Source organism: Pelophylax lessonae, assembly GCF_965119305.1.
Source record: "Pelophylax lessonae genome assembly, chromosome: 5".
Taxonomy (NCBI): Eukaryota; Metazoa; Chordata; class Amphibia; order Anura; family Ranidae; genus Pelophylax; species Pelophylax lessonae.
Window position 1 is genome coordinate 269,854,176 of NC_138772.1, and position 19,572 is coordinate 269,873,747.

A 19,572-nucleotide genomic window follows, 5' to 3' on the forward strand; every position below is an offset into this window, starting at 1 on the left:
ATTACTCTTCACAGGAAGGGCAATGGCTATACGAAGATTGCAAAGATGTTAAACATACCAAGAGACACCATAGGAAGCATCATTCACAAATTCAAGGCAAAGGGCACTGTTGAAACGCTACCTGGTCATGGCAGAAAGAAGATGCTGACTTTGACTGCTGTGCGCTACCTGAAGTGTAGAGTGGAGAAAAGTCCCCGTGTCACTGCTGAGGAACTGAGAAAAGATTTGTCAGATGTGGGTACTGAAGTTTCTGCTCAGACAATACGGCGCACACTGCGTAATGAAGGCCTCCATGCCAGAACTCCGAGGCGCACCCCCTTGCTGTCTCCAAAGAATAAGAAGAGTCGACTGCAGTATGCCAAAAGTCATGTGGACAAACCACAGAAGTTTTGGGATAGTGTTCTGTGGACTGATGAAACAAAATTAGAACTGTTTGGGCCCATGGACCAACGCTATGTTTGGAGGAGGAAGAACAAGGCCTAGAAAAGAACACCTTGCCTACTGTGAAGCATGGCGGGGGGTCAATCATGCTTTGGGGCTTTTTTGCTTCTGCAGGTACAGGGAAGCTTCAGCATGTGCAAGGTACCATGAATTCTCTTCAGTACCAGGAGATATTGGATGACAATGTGATGCAGGCCATCACAAACCTGAGGTTTGGGAGATGTTGGACCTTTCAACAGGACAATGATCCCAAGCATATCTCCAAGTCCACTAGAGCATGGTTGCAGATTAACCTCCCTGGCGGTATCCCCGAGCATGACTCGGGGTGGATTTTTTAGACTAGGATCGGTATCCCTGAGTCACCTTCGGGGTAGATGTGCAGAGCGTGCAGCGGTGTCTCTTACCTTCTCCTGGCGATCCAGCTATGATCTCTCATTGCTGTGACCGCCAGCCGAGATCCCCGCCGCTCGTCCGTCGGTATGATGACTTCCTAGTTCCGTTCCCTGCAGCAGCAATGCTGCATGGGAGCGGAACTGGGAGGGAAATTCAAACGTTGCACAAAACACAAACACATAACACATTTATATTATATATATATATATATATATATATATATATATATGTATGTATATATATATATATATATATATATATATATATATATATATAATATAAATGTGTTATGTGTTTGTGTTTTGTGCAACGTTTGAATTTCCCTCCCAGTTCCGCTCCCATGCAGCATATGTATATATATATATATATATATATATATATATATATGTATTTTGTATATGCACACACACACATATATATATATATATATAAAAGTATATTATTGATTAGATTATAATTCATGCGTTATATTATATATATATATATGTGTATATATTATATATATATTATATATATATATGTGTATATATATATATATATATATATATATATATATATATATGTATATATATATATATATATATATATATATATATATATATATATATGTATGTATATATATATATATATATATATATATATATATATATATATATATATATATATATGTATATACATATATATATATATATATATATATATATATATATATATATATACACACATACAGTGGGTACGGAAAGTATTCAGACCCCCTTAAATTTTTCACTCTTTGTTATATTGCAGCCATTTGCTAAAATCATTTAAGTTCATTCTTCTTCCTCATGAATGTACACATACCACCCCATACTGACAGAAAAACACAGAATTGTTGACATTGTTGCAGATTTATTAAAAAAGAAAAACTGAAATATCACATGGTCCTAAGTATTCAGACCCTTTGCTCAGTATTTAGTAGAAGCCCCTTTTTGATCTAATACAGCCAGGAGTCTTTTTGGGAAAGATGCAACAAGTCTTTCACACCTGGATTTGGGGATCCTCTGCCATTCCTCCTTGCAGATCCTCTCCAGTTCTGTCAGGTTGGATGGTAAACGTTGGTGGACAGCCATTTTTAGGTCTCTCCAGAGATGCTCAATTGGGTTTAAGTCAGGGCTCTGGCTGGGCCATTCAAGAACAGTCACGGAGTTGTTGTGAAGCCACTCCTTCGTAATTTTAGCTGTGTGCTTAGGGTCATTGTCTTGTTGGAAGGTAAACCTTCGGCCCAGTCTGAGGTCCAGAGCACTCTGGAGAAGGTTTTTGTCCAGGATATCCCTGTACTTGGCCGCATTCATCTTTCCCTCGATTGCAACCAGTCGTCCTGTCCCTGCAGCTGAAAAACACCCCCACAGCATGATGCTGCCACCACCATGCTTCACTGTTGGGACTGTATTGGACAGGTGATGAGCAGTGCCTGGTTTTCTCCACACATACCGCTTAGAATTAAGGCCAAAAAGTTCTATTTTGGTCTCATCAGACCAGAGAATCTTATTTCTCACCATCTTGGAGTCCTTCAGGTGTTTTTTAGCAAACTCCTTTCATGTGTCTTACACTGAGGAGAGGCTTCGGTCGGGCCACTCTGCCATAAAGCCCCGACTGGTGGAGGGCTGCAGTGATGGTTGACTTTCTACAACTTTCTCCCATCTCCTGACTGCATCTCTGGAGCTCAGCCACAGTGATCTTTGGGTTCTTCTTTACCTCTCTCACCAAGGCTCTTCTCCCCCGATAGCTCAGTTTGGCCGGACGGCGAGCTCTAGGAAGGGTTCTGGTCGTCCCAAACGTCTTCCATTTGAGGATTATGGAGGCCACTGTGCTCTTAGGAACCTTAAGTGCAGCAGAAATCTTTTTGTAACCTTGGCCAGATCTGTGCCTTGCCACAATTCTGTCTCTGAGCTCTTCAGGCAGTTCCTTTGACCTCATGATTCTCATTTGCTCTGACATGCATTGTGATCTGGAAGGTCTTATATAGACAGGTGTGTAGCTTTCCTAATCAAGTCCAATCAGTATAATCAAACACAGCTGGACTCAAATGAAGGTGTGATGATCAGATGAAATGGAAAGCACCTGAGTTAAATATATGAGTGTCACAGCAAAGGGTCTGAATACTTAGGACCATGTGATATTTCAGTTTTTCATTTTTAATAAATCTGCAACAATGTCAACAATTCTGTGTTTTTCTGTCAGTATGGGGTGCTATGTGTACATTCATGAGGAACAAGAATGAATTTAAATGATTTTAGCAAATGGCTGCAATATAACAAAGAGTGAAAAATTTAAGGGGGTCTGAATACTTTCCATACCCACTGTATATATATATATATATATATATATATATATACACATATATATATATACACACATATATATATATATAATATATAACGCATGAATTATAATCTAATCAATAATATAATTTTATTATATATATTATATAATAAAATTATATTATTGATTAGATTATAATTCATGCGTTTGTGTTTCAAATTTATCACATCTGGGATGTCTACTAGACTCTTGTTTTGGTCAGGTTTAAGTCAGTAATTACTAAGAATTGTAGGCCTATAATACATAACGCCAAATTTCCATGAAAAAAATTGTACCGCTTTTGGTACATAATTCCTGACCTAATCATACCGCCAGGGAGGTTAAAGGCTGGAACATTTTGGAGTGGCCATCACAGTCACCAGACTTAAATCCGATTGAGAACCTCTGGTGGGACTTAAAGAAAGCAGTTGCAGTGCACAAGCCTAAGAATGTGACTGAACTGGAGGCTTTTGCCCATGACGAATGGGCGAAGATACCCGTAGATCGCTGCAAGACACTTGTGTCCAACTATGCTTCACGTTTAAAAGCTGTTATAACTGTAAAAGGATGTTGTACTAAGTACTAAGATTGAATGTCACTTGGGGGTTGAATAAAACTGATAATGATGTGAGCACAGAAAAGACACTTGTGGTTATTTCATTATAAATGTTATGTTATGGGCGTGGCCGAACCGGGCATGTGAGAGGACTCGACTCACGGAGCTCCCGTACTTGATCCTGCAATTACATCCTTTTCCCCGGCCGGATTACACTATAACACAGAACGTTCATCATCCGGGGGTCCCCATGATTACCCTGTTGCCTCTTGCTCCCCACTGCGTGCCCGGATACCAGAGATCCCGGAGCACTGCAGGGTGAGCCCCGCCGCCGCGACCACCAATCTCCAGCCATCCTCCTTGCACAGACCATCTATGGGCTCCATCCCACCTCCAAGTGTCTCCCCCGCACCCCGGGTACAGCATCCTGCCTATATTTTTGGTCTTAGACTTGGATTTGCGGGGATCCGTTTTGCGGCCTAGTCGGGGCTGAAGCCGCAGACTTTCCTGAGGCCGGCGGCCGATCGCGGAAGCGCCCGGACGTCCGTGGACCAGGTGAGCTGCCGATCCTAGTCTCTTTGCCCCCTCTGTCTCCTGCTCATTCCGGACTGCCTCCTGCTGCTCCCTCCACCCTCGGAACCCTACAGTGACATCCCAGCTCTGTGCTGCTCCGTGCCTGTGACAACACGTGCAGCTACCCCTCCATACACCAGGCCGCATCTCCCTCTCCTCTCCTGCCTTACAAGCCTGACCTGCCTTGCCTAGGAGAGCCAGTGCTGACTCACCCCCCCTCCCCCCTGCTGAAATACCGCCATGACTCGCGGCAGCAAGACTAAGGAGGACAGTTCAGTCTCTTCGGTGCTTCAAGATGGCGCTGGCCCATCAACCCCACAGCGTGTCCTGCATGGCCCTGACAGGCAGAAAGAGGCTGCGGTGAAGCCCAAAACGACCCGTCCCGCAGGTAAGGACGCTGCTGGGGATATATTACTTTACGCTAAGAAGCTGTCGGAACTCAGGGATCAGGAGGCTGGGGACTGTGCTCAGGCTGACAATGGGGGGCGCCCCGAGGCAGTCTCGCAGGGCCTGGGGGCTGCTCCGCGGCCAGTGCTGACTGACTGGGACCTGGACGCAGATGAGGGGGAGACGGAGGAGGAACAACAATCTTCACTTAGCCTAATACTTCGTGCTGTGCACAAATGTACTGCCTCTGTGAATAATGTTCAGGAGCGGTTGGGGGGTCTCACTGAAGAAGTGGCTCTCCTTCGCCAAGACCTACAAAAGATCCGTGAGCGCACTACTGCTGCGGAAAGCCGTATTAGTGACCTGGAGGACCAGTTGCCAGCGCTGATCACTGACTCAAGAACAACCGCGAGGCAGGTCCAGATCAATAAGGACAAGACGGATGATTTGGAAAATCGTTTGCGGCGCAACAATGCGCGCATTGTGGGACTCCCAGAGAAGGTTGAGGGCAGAGAACCCACTGAGTTTGTTGAATCCTGGCTCTGTGACATCTTTGGCAGGCAATCCTTCTCGCCTCTGTTTGCGGTTGAAAGGGCCCATCGGGTCCCCACCAGGGCACTGCCGGGTAACGCTCCCAGGCCCATGCTGGCCAAGCTGCTGCACTTCAGGGACAGGGAGAAGGTGCTGAGGCTGGCCAGGGAAAAGGCAGAGGTCAAGTTTAATGGGGTGCGGGTGTCTTTCTACCCGGACTTCTCTGCTGAAGTCCAAAAGCAGCGAGCAAGATTCACTGATGTTAAGCAACGTCTCCGTCGCCTTGGACTCATATATGCTATGCTATACCCAGCCCGTTTGCGGGTCACCGCGGAAGGTAGAGCGCACTTTTTTGATACGGCTGCCGACGCCGTGAATTGGCTCGACATTCATGAACCCACCCTCCGTCAATGTCAGAGCGCTGCTCCTGATGAGTAAGGGGCGCCACAATGTGGACTTTGCATCTCTACGTATCTGGACCCTTTGGAAGATTGCCCCGGCCGGGGTGCGTATCCTTTTTGTGATGGGACAGCTGTACTCCAACCAGCGACTACCTCTTCTAGTTCCGGTGTTCTGGTAAATGCATCTTACCTGGATTACAGTTTGCAGTTTCAAGTTTGCAGTTCTAACCCAAGCTTCGTCTGGAATGGCCTATGACTCTGGCCTGTGCGAGTTCGGGCCCTCTTCAATTAACCCCCTCATGCCATCTGGGTTGGCAGATGTTTCCCTGCGGGGATTGGACGGGAGCCGCCCTATGGGCTCACCGTCACATGTGTTCTTTTTCATCATTTGTATTTTGTTTGTTTCTCTTTCGTTGTCCTTGTCCTCATGTCTTTTTTATTATGATGCACTCCCACGACCTGTGACGCACGGATATGCTGTACACGCTCCGGTCGAACAGCTGGCTGCCCTCTTTGAGAATGTGTTCTTGCCCCCCACCGGATTTCCTCATGGGCGGATTTACCCATGGCCTGCTTGCAAAATGCGGGCAGCCCCTCCTATGTTGAATACCCACCATGGCTAACCCAACTGGTAGTCTTATGTCCTGGAATGTACGTGGCCTAGGGGAACCTCGCAAGCGTACTGCTATACGGACTTTTTTGTCACACCATAGTCCTGCAATTGTCTGCCTACAAGAAACTCATCTGACTAATGACTCTGCGGGTAATATCCGCACCTCCAAGTTCCCGGTGCAGTTTCACTCCTTTCATACCCAGTACTCTAGGGGGGTGTCCATCCTAGTGTCAGCCTCCACAAGATTCGAGACCCTTGCATCTTCGATTGACCCTCAGGGCAGATTTATTTTTCTTATGGGGGTGTGGGATACTCTTAAATGTATTATCGCTAATATATATGTTCCTCCTCCATTTGCGTTTGAGGTGCTGGAGTGTCTGTCCCGGTTTTTAGGTGCCCACCCCCAGCTCCCAGTGTTGGCTGTGGGTGATTTCAATAATGTTCTCGACCCAACCCTTGACACCTTTAACCACTTGCCGACTGCCTAACGCCGATCTACGTCGGCAGTCAGCCCCTCACAGGCAAAGTGACGTAGGGCTACGTCACTAGCTTGTGAGGGTCTAGGGAGCGAGCGCGCGCCCCCGGAGGCGCGCTCCCGCTCCCGCGTGGTCACGGACCCCCCCCGCGCGTGTGACCAGCGGACCCGATGTCCGCCGGTCACTCGGCGATCGGCGGGGGAGAGGGAGAATGTCAGGCAGCTTGTGTAAACAAGCCACCTGTCATTCTCCTCGCTGTAAAGACACTGATCAAACGGATCTAGTATGTAGATCCGTTGATCAGTGTCCTTACAGCTCAAGCCACAGCCAATCACAGTAGAAAGCACGCCCCTAGGGATACACACAGCCCCTCCCTCCCAAATAAAGTTAACCCCTTCACAACCAGTGTATTTTTACAGTAACAGTGCATATGTATAGCACTGATTACTGTAGAAATGTCACTGGTAACCCCAAAAGTGTCACAAATGTCAGTCAAGGGTCCGATCTGTCCACCCCAATGTCGCAGTACCGCAAAAAAAATCGCAGATCGCCGCCATTACGCGTTAAAAAAAACAACAACAAAAATGACAAAAATCTTTCCCTTTGTTAGTAAACGCGATAACTTTTGCGCAAACCAATCAAAATACGCTTTTTGGGATTTTTTTTACCAAACATATGTAGCATAAAACAAATTGGCCGAAAATTTTAAAAAATTTTGATTTTTACTTTTTTTTGGGGGGAATTTCATATAAAAAAATGTGAAAAATATTGTTATTTTTGCAAAATTGACGCTCTTTTTTTGTTGTGTTTTGATGTTTCGTGATCAAAAAATCGCACAGGTGATCAAATACCACAAAAAGAAAGCTCTGTTTGTGGGAAAAAAAGGACGTCAAATTCGTTTAGGTACAGCGTCGCACGACCGCGCAATTGTCCGTTAAAGTCACGCAGTGCCGAATCGCAAAATACCCCCTGGTCAGGAAGGGGGTAAAATCTTCCGGGGCTTAAGTGGTTAAACGATTTTGCCCCGGAGGATCCAGGACTCCCACTCCCTTTGCTAGGTTTCTGGGGGAGTTGGGACTTGTGGATATCTGGCGCAGCAGACACCCCTTGGAGGCGGGCTTCTCCTGTCACTCCTTGTCTCACTCTACGCTGTCCCGTATTGATTTGGCCCTGGGCTCTGACCTACTGCTCTCTTATGGACCCGAGGTCACCTATCTGGCGCGTGGCCTATCTGACCACTCCCCGATGCTTCTGAGTCTCGGGTTGCCGGGGCCCAGTTTACCTAGGCAGTGGAAACTGAACCCGTTCTGGCTTCCACTCTTCCCTGACCACGCTCAGATTGCTGCCCACCTTACTAATTTCTTTGCCGACAACAGACACTCTGCAGCTCCGGGAATGGTGTGGGATGCCATGAAGGCCTTCGTTAGGGGTATTTACATTAAGGAAATTTCAACTGTCAAATCTCATAGCAGGTGCTGGGCTCGGGATGCTGGTGAGGCAGTGCTCCGGGCGGAGCGTGCCTTCCTGGCGTCTCCCACGGCAGAGAATCAAGATTGCTGGCTGGAGGCGCAGAGATTTTTCCGCTCCATCCAGCAACAGCAGGCTGCTCACAAGCGTTTCTTCATGTCACAGGCATATTTTGAGGAAGGGGAAAAGACTGGGCATATGCTTGCAACCATATCGAGAGCGCAGAGGCCCCCCTCGACAATACACAGGTTAATGCTCCCCTCTGGGGATGTGGTCTCAGACACCCCGTGTATTCTCCAAGGTTTCAATATATTCTTTAGGGACCTCTACGCTTCCCAGGTGTCCTATGATCCAGACGAATTGCTCACATTTCTTCAAGACATCCGGCTACCGCGGCTTACTGCTGCTGATAGGGCTCTCCTGGACTCTCCCATTAAGTTGGAGGAACTCCAGGAGGCCTTGGCGGATTATCCCAACTCAAAAGCACTGGGCGCGGACGGACTCCCTATCGAGGTATATAAGGCCTTTAGTGGGGTACTGCTGCCGGAACTCCTGCGCACTCTTGAATCCTCCTTGGAGGTGGGGTCGCTTCCTCCCTCTATGTATGAGGCTGTGGTGGTGGTGCTATTGAAGCCTGGGAAGGATCCGACCCGCCCTGATTCGTATAGACCCATCTCTCTCCTCACGTCGGATCTCAAACTTTTTGCAAAGGTACTGGCCAATCGCCTGTCTAAGGTGATTTCTAAAATTGTACATGGGGATCAGTCTGGGTTCATCCCAGGACGATCCAAAGCAACCAATATACGCAGGCTGTACTTGAACATGCAGATTCCGCCAGATAACTGTGGGAACAGGGCCATACTGTCACTTGACGCGGCTAAGGCCTTTGATAGCGTGGAGTGGCAGTATAAATGTTATGTTATATTTGTCTGACCTACACGTGCCTCTTTGATTTAATTGTAAGCAGGATGACTGAATGATCAAAATCAATGTCAAACTGGCCAAAACAATCAATTTCAGTGGGGTCTGAATAATTTTGAATACAACTGTATATGGGTTACTGGGAGTAAAGGGTGTGTTACACCACAATATGATTGTATAGACATAATATATCAGGACAAATCTCCAGCGGATGTGTCCTCCACAGCCATAGAGGGAGCAGAGGATGTTTCTGTATATTATTCCTGCTCCAGGCCAAAAGATCACACATTGTTAGAGATACAAATGCATGCTAGAGAACAGATGTTAAGGAATTGGGTGCTGATTTAGAAAAAGTTAAAAATGGCCTTTTTCTAAAAGAGGGGAGCTCTTGTGTGTATCCCCGCAGCTAGCGCCCCACTGTTTATTGCCTAGTATTATGGAATAGGACCCGGGGTGGGAAAGAACATATGAAGTATTACTAACAGTGTTTTTATATTTGCAGGCCCACCTAAATTAGTGCAAGCATATGTTGCTAGATGCATCACCTGTAATAGGAATAAACAATCCAAACATATAAGGCCAAACATGAGCATCTCCAATACCCATCAAACCCATTCACACATCTACAAATAGACTTCACACAAAGGCCCAAAGCAGGGAAGAAATAAGAGTTCTTTTTAGTCAATAGTGGACGTGTTCAGCAGATGAGTGGAAGCTTTTAGGACCACAAAAGGGATGCCCACACGGTGGCACGCATTCTCAGTCAGGAGATTATTCCTGGATGGGGGTGCCTGCTTTGAATTAGTTCTAATAATGGTCCAGCTTTCATATCAAAAAGATGCCAGGAACTAGTTAAAAACCTGAAAATAGATTGTCATCCACAGAGTTCAGGTATAGTGGAAAGGATGAATAGGACAAGTAAAGACAAATTGAGAAAAGAGTAACTGAAACTTCGAATCAAGTGGAACGGAACGAAAAGTTGCTCATACCTTTCTTTTCTCTTCCCAGGTACCAACCCATCCCTTGAAGGAGGGAGATGAAGTAGTGATTAAGCTGTCGCCACATCAAAAGACCAAGGTTGGATTTCCTTTTGGACCAAAAGACAAAGGTAGTTGCAGTGACCAGAATCGCTGTCCTTGTGGAATCGCTGTCCTTGTGGAAGACCAACAAGCCCGAATTCATGCCAGTCGAATAAAAAGGTCAAGGTGGATTGTGCGAAGCAAGACAAAGACAGATAAAGACACAGATAAAAGGAGGAGACGCAGGTGTTGAAAATCCTCAAAGAGCGAATGAAGCAGGTGTTAAAGTCTCTGAAAATTAGCAAAATTACTGTATTCATAGCAAAGAACTCTGGCGAGCTGTGGATTTTGTTGGAGGCACTAGTATTTTTAGTGTTCATACCAACCTGGATCATAATTAACTGTATATATCACCCAGCGGATCTGGGCCCCTTGGAGGAATTTGTGGGACCCCTAACGCCACCAGCCCAGACATAGTATCAGAGACACCTCAGAAAAGGAATAAAAGAGCCCTGTCCCATAGTTCACCCTCCCAGATAGCCATCACACAAACAAATGGCATGACACAATAAACTTTAGAATTCCTCTAACACACAAGTAGCTACTTTTATAGTGCCTTATGAAGCGATACTCCCTGGTAGTGATGATACCATATGGGATAATGATAGGAGATTAGGCCCAGGAACTGTATTTATATATGTCATGGACAAATATTGGGGAGACAATTGTGACTATTGGGGATCAGTGGGTTGGAACACGGGAGACGATTGGGAGTGCAAATCCACTTAAGGGGAACACTGGAACTACAGGGAAAGAAAAGAGAGAGGCTCCCATAGAAAGTTTTGACCCACATATATATAGATGCCATCGGGGTCCCAAGAGGGGTCCCTAATGAGTTCAAGGCGAGAGATCAGGTTAAAGCCGGTTTTGAGTCCTTTATCTCTCCCTTTGTCACCATAAATAAAAATGTAGATTTGATACATTATATCTATTATAATAAGCAGAGATTTGTTAACTATACAAGGAATGCCCTAAAGGGCATAGCAGAACAACTAGAAGCCACTTCCCAGATGACATTCCAGAACAGAATGGCTCTGGATATAATCCTCGCAGAAAAAGGTTGTACCTGTGTATATATTAATAAAGTAGATGGATGCTGTACTTACATTCCTGATAATACTGGCCCCAAGGGTAAGATCACTCTGTGGAACTAAAGAAGAATTCTGGCATTGACAACCCTTAGGATCAGTATTTTGGATGGTTTAATAGTTGGAAACAAGCCCTAGTGCAGCTAGGAATTGTCATTTTTATTATATTTGTTATAATAGGTGTCGTAATACTTTGTGTAGTCCCCTGCTTTAAGAAAATGCTTAGCAAAAGTATTGATAATCTATCAATGTATTATTATAATGTTGTTAAACCTGAACAGATCACCCCCTTGAAACAAACCCAACTTCCCTCCCCAGATTATAAGGGTTATGTAAGACAATATAAAAATAGAAGAAAGAACGTCATAATTTAGGTGGGCAGGTTGGGTCCTTTTTATAACAAGGAATCTAAGGACGATTGTCGCTTTTATTCCAAGGAAGACTGTATGTCCCCTGATGACACCATAAGAATGACAGGAAAAATCATGTAGATAAAATTATGATTTTTAAAAGGGTATTGAAGTAGTGTGCTACTCCATTTTGTATAATATAATGGCTAACTGTCTAACTCCATTTCATAAAACCCTCAGAAGCACGTAGCATGTACAGCAGTTAGATGTGTCGTGTCTTTAGTTCCTCTTTTTATTTAACTGCTTGCCGACCGCCGCAAGTAGATTTACTGCGGCGGTCAGCCCCTGCCAGGCAGAGTGACGTTAATTAACGTCACTAGCCTGGGAGGGTCTGGGGAGCGAGCGCGCGCCCGCGGAGGCGCGCTCCCGCTCCCGCGCGGTCACGCACCCCCCCGCGCGTGTGACCAGCGGACCCAATGTCCGCCGGCCACTCGGCGATCGTCGGGGGAAGAGGGAGAATGTCAGGCAGCTTGTGTAAACAAGCTGCCTGTCATTCTCATCGCTGTAAAGACACTGATTACTCGGATCTAGTATGTAGATCCGTTGATCAGTGTCCTTACAGCTAGAGCCACAGCCAATCACAGTAAGAATCACGCCCCTAGGGACACACACAGCCCCTCCCTCCCAAATAAAGTTAACCCCTTCACTGCCAGTGTATTTTTACAGTAACAGTGCATATGTATAGCACTGATTACTGTAGAAATGTCACTGGTAACCCCAAAAGTGTCAAAAATGTCAGTCAAGGGTCCGATCTGTCCGCCGCAATGTCGCAGTACCGCAAAAAAAATCGCAGATCGCCGCCATTACGCGTTAAAAAAAAAAACAACAAAAATGACAAAAATCTTTCCCTTTGTTAGTAAACGCGATAACTTTTGCGCAAACCAATCAAAATACGCTTTTTGCGATTTTTTTTACCAAACATAGGTAGGATAAAACAAATTGGCCAAAAATGTTAAAAAATTTTGATTTTTACATTTTTTTTTTGGGGAATTTCATATAAAAAAATGTGAAAAATATTGCTATTTTTGCAAAATTGTCGCTCTTTTTTTGTTTATAGCGCGTGATCAAAAAATCGCACAGGTGATCAAATACCACCAAAAGAAAGCTCTGTTTGTGGGAAAAAAAGGACGTCAAATTCGTTTAGGTACAGCGTCGCACGACCGCGCAATTGTCCGTTAAAGTCACGCAGTGCCGAATCGCAAAATACCCCCTGGTCTTTTAGCAGGAAAATCCTCCGGGGCTTAAGTGGTTAAGTGATCTCAGAATTGTTTTTTACACATATTAACCAATAGAATCTACTAATTCAATTTGCCTCCATATAAGGAGACCACTCTAGACAATAGAACTTGTTAACAGTTTGTTTCCATATAAGGAGATCACCCTAGACCACCCCCCTTTTACAATGTATGTATAAATGCTTATGAGTATAATAAACGTATGAGAAATCATTTCATCCACACCCTGAATAGTAGATTTATTCTAGTGGTGAAGATTTCTCTGGGAGACTGCGCCCATACACATAACCGGCTTGACTGAACTATAGGTAGTCAGGGACTACCAAGAGGAGGGGTTGAGCTAACCACCTTCAGTTATGGTAGTAACAAGAAATATACAGCTAAATTTTAAAAAAATGTTTTTTTTTTTTTTTTTATTATTATTATTTTGGGTCATAATATCAGGAGATATATGTTACACATGCATACGTTACGATGCACAAAGAAGTTGTGAAGATATGTACGGTTTTACTAACATATGTCAAAGTTACAAAATTGTGCTTGGGTATTAAGATTTGATTTACCCTTAGGCGTAAAGGGGCTAGTATAAGATCCGTGCTGGAATAAAAGAGGCTCCTAGCAGAAAAGGTGATATACCAAAAAACCTAAGGAACCATAAGAATAATCACCTGCAGCGCCACACAATCGGAGTGCAACACAAAAATAATTACACCAATCTTATAATATTATAGGAATTATATATATATATATATATATATATATATATATATATATATGTATAGACAGGGCCCCTATTAGGGGGGTCAGCCCATACACATGTAGGGGGCCTGGGCCCCAACCATGGCTGGAGCCCCCCCCCCCCCAGGCTGCTTTGGCTGTTGTGCGGAGCTACTTTCTAGGTCAGGCCCAGCCAATTCAGCAGGGAAGGAAGGGGATGAGTGGAGGCAGATAAAAAACTGGGCGCCACGATCTGCAGACTTTCAGACTTTAGGATTTTGAAGAAAAAACCTTCCCCCACCAAAGGGACTGTGTATTCACTTTTGGGTGTAGTAACCTCCCATGAGAGACAAGTACTTGACAGTCCCAGTCTCTTATCTGCCTCTGCCCACCCTCCTTCCTTCTCGGGAATTCCCCATGACTGGGATGACTGTGTCTGTGTGTGCTGGGGGGGATTTCCATCTGAAAGGGGAAGAGGTGCCCACTAGCAGGACCTGGCTGTTTGTGAAAAATGTGCTATCCTTTAACAATTGCTATATAGGGCTGTCTCTTTGCTGGATTGGGCTGTCTCTTTGCTGGACTGGGTTGTTTCTTTGCTGGACTGGGCAGTCTCTTTGCTGGGCTGGGCTGTCTCTTTGCTTGGTAATCAAAAACTGGTATCTCCTAGCAGCAAACCACCCCAATTGTTGATGTGAATGGGAGAAAAGGTGCCCCATTGTTGTTGTCAGTAGGGGAAATGGTGCCCCATTGTGGGTGTAAATGGAAGAAATGGTGTCCCATTGTTGGTGTCAATAGGATGTCGTATACTTGATGTATTGCATCTGTGGTGCGTTTTACTTCGGCAAGACTATCTGTCAGTTTGGCCGCCGTATTAACGACCACGTGTATTTTTCGGCAAGTGGCAAAATGGTCACCCCTGTCATTAGGAATTTGGATCTATATCATAGATTCAATACTAGTAAAGCTCGCTTTTTTGTGCTGGAAGTTGTCCCCCAGGACCCACGTGGCGGTAATTGGGATCAGGGCATCCTCCAGAGGGAGACTCTTTGGATCGAGCGCCTGAATGCCACTTTCCGCCCTGGGATCAACGAGACAATCATATAAGCCTTCTCTATAAGGCTGGTTCACTCTACATTTCTTGACCTTTAAGACTATTTTGATCTATCTGCTATTTCGGTGCTACATGCAGTCTCAACCCTTTGATTTGGAGGCTCTCCCCATTTTGGGCCCTCACCACTGAACTATCGTCCGTATCTACACTATGACTGGGCTTCAAATTGGTACCATTTGGTCCCACTCATGGTTATGTGATATTTTTTATCATTCCCATGCCACTGGGATGTGCCTATTGTAATGTCTTGTCTATGCCATTTCATATGTATTGGAGTTTCTTTTTCCCTATTTCCCCCTCCCTTTCTCCATTTACTCTCAATAGCACAATTTTAACCTATTACTATGGTCAGAAATATGAATATGTTTGCAGCTTTCTATATCTGTAGTCATGTCTATATTAAGTTACTCAATATATTGTAATTATTTCCTGATTTGCTAGGTTGTAGTTAAATCAGTGGAATATGCTCTTTTTTATTGTATAGAGTATTGTTTCTTTTCTCTTACATGCCGCTGTGCCTGCCGTGGCCTGTGGGTGGCCCTGTCTAGGTACGCCCTGGGATGGATCGTCTTTAGGACCCGTATGCGGCCGGGTAGCTGCAGACAATCTCCCTCCCCGTCTGGGCAGAGCTGACCGTGGCACCGGGGCTGATTAGCTGGGCTTCCCTGCCTGGCGTCCCCAGCCCCATCTCTTCTGGCTGGCCAGACCTATCCGCAGCGGCCTTTGCTGCTGCACAGGTGTGCTGCGGACTGCGCGCATGCCCGGGGCGGTGACGTTATCAATAGATGATGCACCGCTCAGGATCCCTGCATACAAATAGGGCTGTGATAAAGCCCTTGCATGGTGGCGTATCCCCATCCGGGAAGGTGGAGACACACAGGCCAAGCGTCTATATTTTAAGAACAGTCTCGGCATCCCCCTCTCTTTAAATCAAGTCCCATGTTGTTACCTGTTGAGCAGGATACTTGAAGTCAAAACTAACTTTTTTTATCTACACCATGCTCCTTGATCTATTTTTATAGGCAGCAATCTAGGCTATACACATTCATCGATCCCCTCTGCTGGTCTGACTTACCTCATACGGTTTTGTACTGAACAAATATATTGTTTGGTGAGCAGCTTTACCATTCATTTCTTTTTCTACATGACTATCATATCTATAATACGGAATCATTCCTGTTCTCTCTTGGTTTCCTTGTGCATATCTTGGTATTCTAATGTAACCTCCTGTTTAATCTATCAGGCGTAAGAGGTTTTTCATTTGGTTGTACTGATTATTGCATACTGGTGTTCACTCTGTGGTTTCCTCTGGTGGCTTGATTTTCCAGCTGGTCCAACTTATACGAATGCCTCTTCTTTTCACACTTAATGGATTGGTAATGGCGACCTCTTTCCACGCCTTATGTTACTTTTTACCAGCTCTTGGTTACTTAACATAAACCTATTTTACCATAATAAAAACTATAGGCGGATAATGTGTATGGACACGAATTGCACCCATTACTAACTACTATTTTTATGGTGTTCCTGGCTACAGACTCCACCTTCCCCGTTATCATATTGTGGCTTTGCCCTTTACCATGTTGTTGCATCTTGGATATATTCAGGTATGTGGGGAGGGGGATTAGTTTCTCCCTCTCATACCTTTCAAGTCATTTTTCTCTTTACACTGCCATACGGATACCATTAGTATTTCTACTTTATTACATTTTGTATCATTGCAGAGATCCCCATATGTGATTCTTGACCATTCCCTCCCCTAGTGCCTCTCAGTACATTGGGCCTTACCACTAGGCTCTGGCAACTATAGGCGACAGATATTTGCTCAATATATGTTATGTTCATCTGTATGTACTTCCTTGTGCCCTTGGTATTGTTTCTCTCAGTACCACCATGCATTGGTTATTTGATGTGTATATGGTTATATATACAGTCAGGTCCATAAATATTGGGACATTGACACAATTCAAATCTTTTTGGCTCTATACACCAACACAATTGATTTGAAATGAAACAAACAAGATGTGCTTTATCTGCAGACTTTCAGCTTTCATTTGAGGGTATTTACATCCAAATACGATGAAAGGTGTAGGAATTGCAGCAGTTTGTATATGTGCCTCCCACTTTTTAAGGGACCAAAAGTAATGGGACAATTGGCTGCTCAGCTGTTTCATGGCCAGGTGTGTGTTATTCCTTCATTATCCCATTTACAAGGAGCAGATAAAAGGTCCAGAGTTCATTTCAAGTGTGCTATTTGCATTTGGAATCTGTTGCTGTCAACTCTCAAAATGAGATCCAAAGCGCTGTCACTATCAGTGAAGCAAGCCATCATTAGGCTGAAAATACAAAATAAACCCATAAGAGAGATAGCAAAAACATTAGGTGTGGCCAAATCAACTGTTTGAAACATCCTTAAAAAGAAAGAATGCACCAGTGAGCTCAGCAACACCAAAAGACCCGGAAGACCACAGAAAACAACTGTGGTGGATGACCGAAGAATTCTTTCCCTGGTGAAGAAAACAACCTTCACAACAGTTGGCCAGATCAAGAACACTCTCCAGGAGGTAGGTGTATGTGTGTCAAAGTCAACAATCAAGAGAAGACTTCACCAGAGTGAATACAGAGGGTTCACCACAAGATGTAAACCATTGGTGAGCCTCAAAAACAGGAAGGCCAGGTTAGAGTTTGCCAAACAACATCTAAAAAAGCCTGCACAGTTCTGGAACAACATCCTATGGACAGATGAGACCAAGATCAGCTTGTACCAGAGTGATGGGAAGAGAAGAGTATGGAGAAGGAAAGGAACTGCTCATGATCCAAAGCATACCACCTCATCAGTGAAGCATGGCGGTGGTAGTGTCATGGCGTGGGCATGTATGGCTGCCAATGGAACTGGTTCTCTTGTATTTATTGATGATGTGACTGCTGACAAAAGCAGCAGGATGAATTCTGAAGTGTTTCGGGCAATATTATCTGCTCATATTCAGCCAAATGCTTCAGAACTCATTGGACGGCACTTCACAGTGCAGATGGACAATGACCCGAAGCATACTGCAAAAGATTTTTAAGGGAAAGAAGTGGAATTTTATGCAATGGTCAAGTCAATCACCTGACCTGAATCCGATTGAGCATGCATTTCACTTGCTGAAGACAAAACTGAAGGGAAAATGCCCCAAGAACAAGCAGGAACTGAAGACAGTTGCAGTAGAGGCCTGGCAGAGCATCGCCAGGGATGAAACCCAGCGTCTGGTGATGTCTATGCATTCCAGACTTCAGGCTGTAAATGACTGCAAAGGATTTGCAACCAAGTATTAAAAAGTAAAAGTTTGATTTATGATTGATAATCTGTCCCATTACTTTTGGTCCCTTAAAAAGTGGGAGGCACATATACAAACTGTTGTAATTCCTACACCGTTCACCTGATTTGGATGTAAATACCCTCAAAATAAAGCTGAAAGTCTGCAGTTAAAGCATATTTTGCTTGTTTCATTTTAAATCCATTGTGGTGGTGTATAGAGCCAAAAAGATTAGAATTGTGTCGATGTCCCAATATTTATGGACCTGACTGTATGTATATTCTAGCTAATGTTAATGTTTTAACTATGCAGAGCAAGTGAACTAGTAGCTCCAGAAGAAGCTGTTTCAAGCCAAACATGTTGCGCAATCTGGCTCTATGAAATATCTGCATACCCGATACCACATCAACTGATCTAGATGGACAGCAGTACACGCTCCTACTATCATCTGTGAGATCTCTTTGATGTGATGTATTCAAAAATGACTGCAGCGATTATTGTCTTGATTGTATTTACATACCAATACCTATTGATGGTGGTTACACTTATCAACACCTCTGTTGAGGCGAAATATGTATGTTACTAATGTCTTTTTAATTGTAAATCAATAAAATTTGCTATATTTTACTTATCTAGTGCCGTTAAAGTCCGTGTCTTTTAAAACAACATATTCTCATTTCCTTCCTAAACTCTATCCTTCCCCATCATTCCCCCTCTTTTCCCCTATTCTCCACTTTCGCTGCAGGTACCTCTGGGGCTTCTCCACTGGGAGCCTGGTCTAGGCCCAGATGTTTCGCCACCCTATGGGGGGCACGGTGTCTGGTCCTGGCTGCCGGTCGGACGAAGTCCCGGTTGGGCCAAATCAGCTCATTGTCTATCTCCCTCATTTTTCCTCTCTTGGAGGATGGAAGTTTATCTCTCCATGTTATCCTTCCCTATCCCCATTTTGCAGCGAGGTATGTGACCTCACTTTCATATGAGAATTTTCTAGCTATTAATTCATGGACTCGCTGATGCCATTTGGCATAATGTTTACTTATTGTGCTTGTTAATTACCAACTATACCATTGCAATTTTACTGTTTTACTTTGTTTGTTATTGAAAACCTTTAATAAAAACCATTGAAAGTAAAAAATATGTAATTTTAGTATTTGTTGTTTGTGTGATGATGACTGACAAATGTTTATATGTATTTTTTTAGTTTCTTATCTCAGAATCAGAATCCGAAAACTGTATTATCATATTACAATCAAATTCATAAAATGTAATGTTGATGCAGCCCCCTCACAATAAAAGATATAACACACTTCACATAAAACATTATCTTCAAAAAACAACACATACATCACATATTAAATACATACTGCACATTTAACCCTAAAAAGCCTCTAGCATTCAAAAACTGTATGGACCGTTGAAAGGAACTATTTTGTAACTTGGTGGTATGAGAGGAAATACTACTAAATTGCCTGCCAGAAAGCAACATTGTGAACAAGGCATTCGCAGGATGGGAGTTACACTATATTGTCAAAAGTAT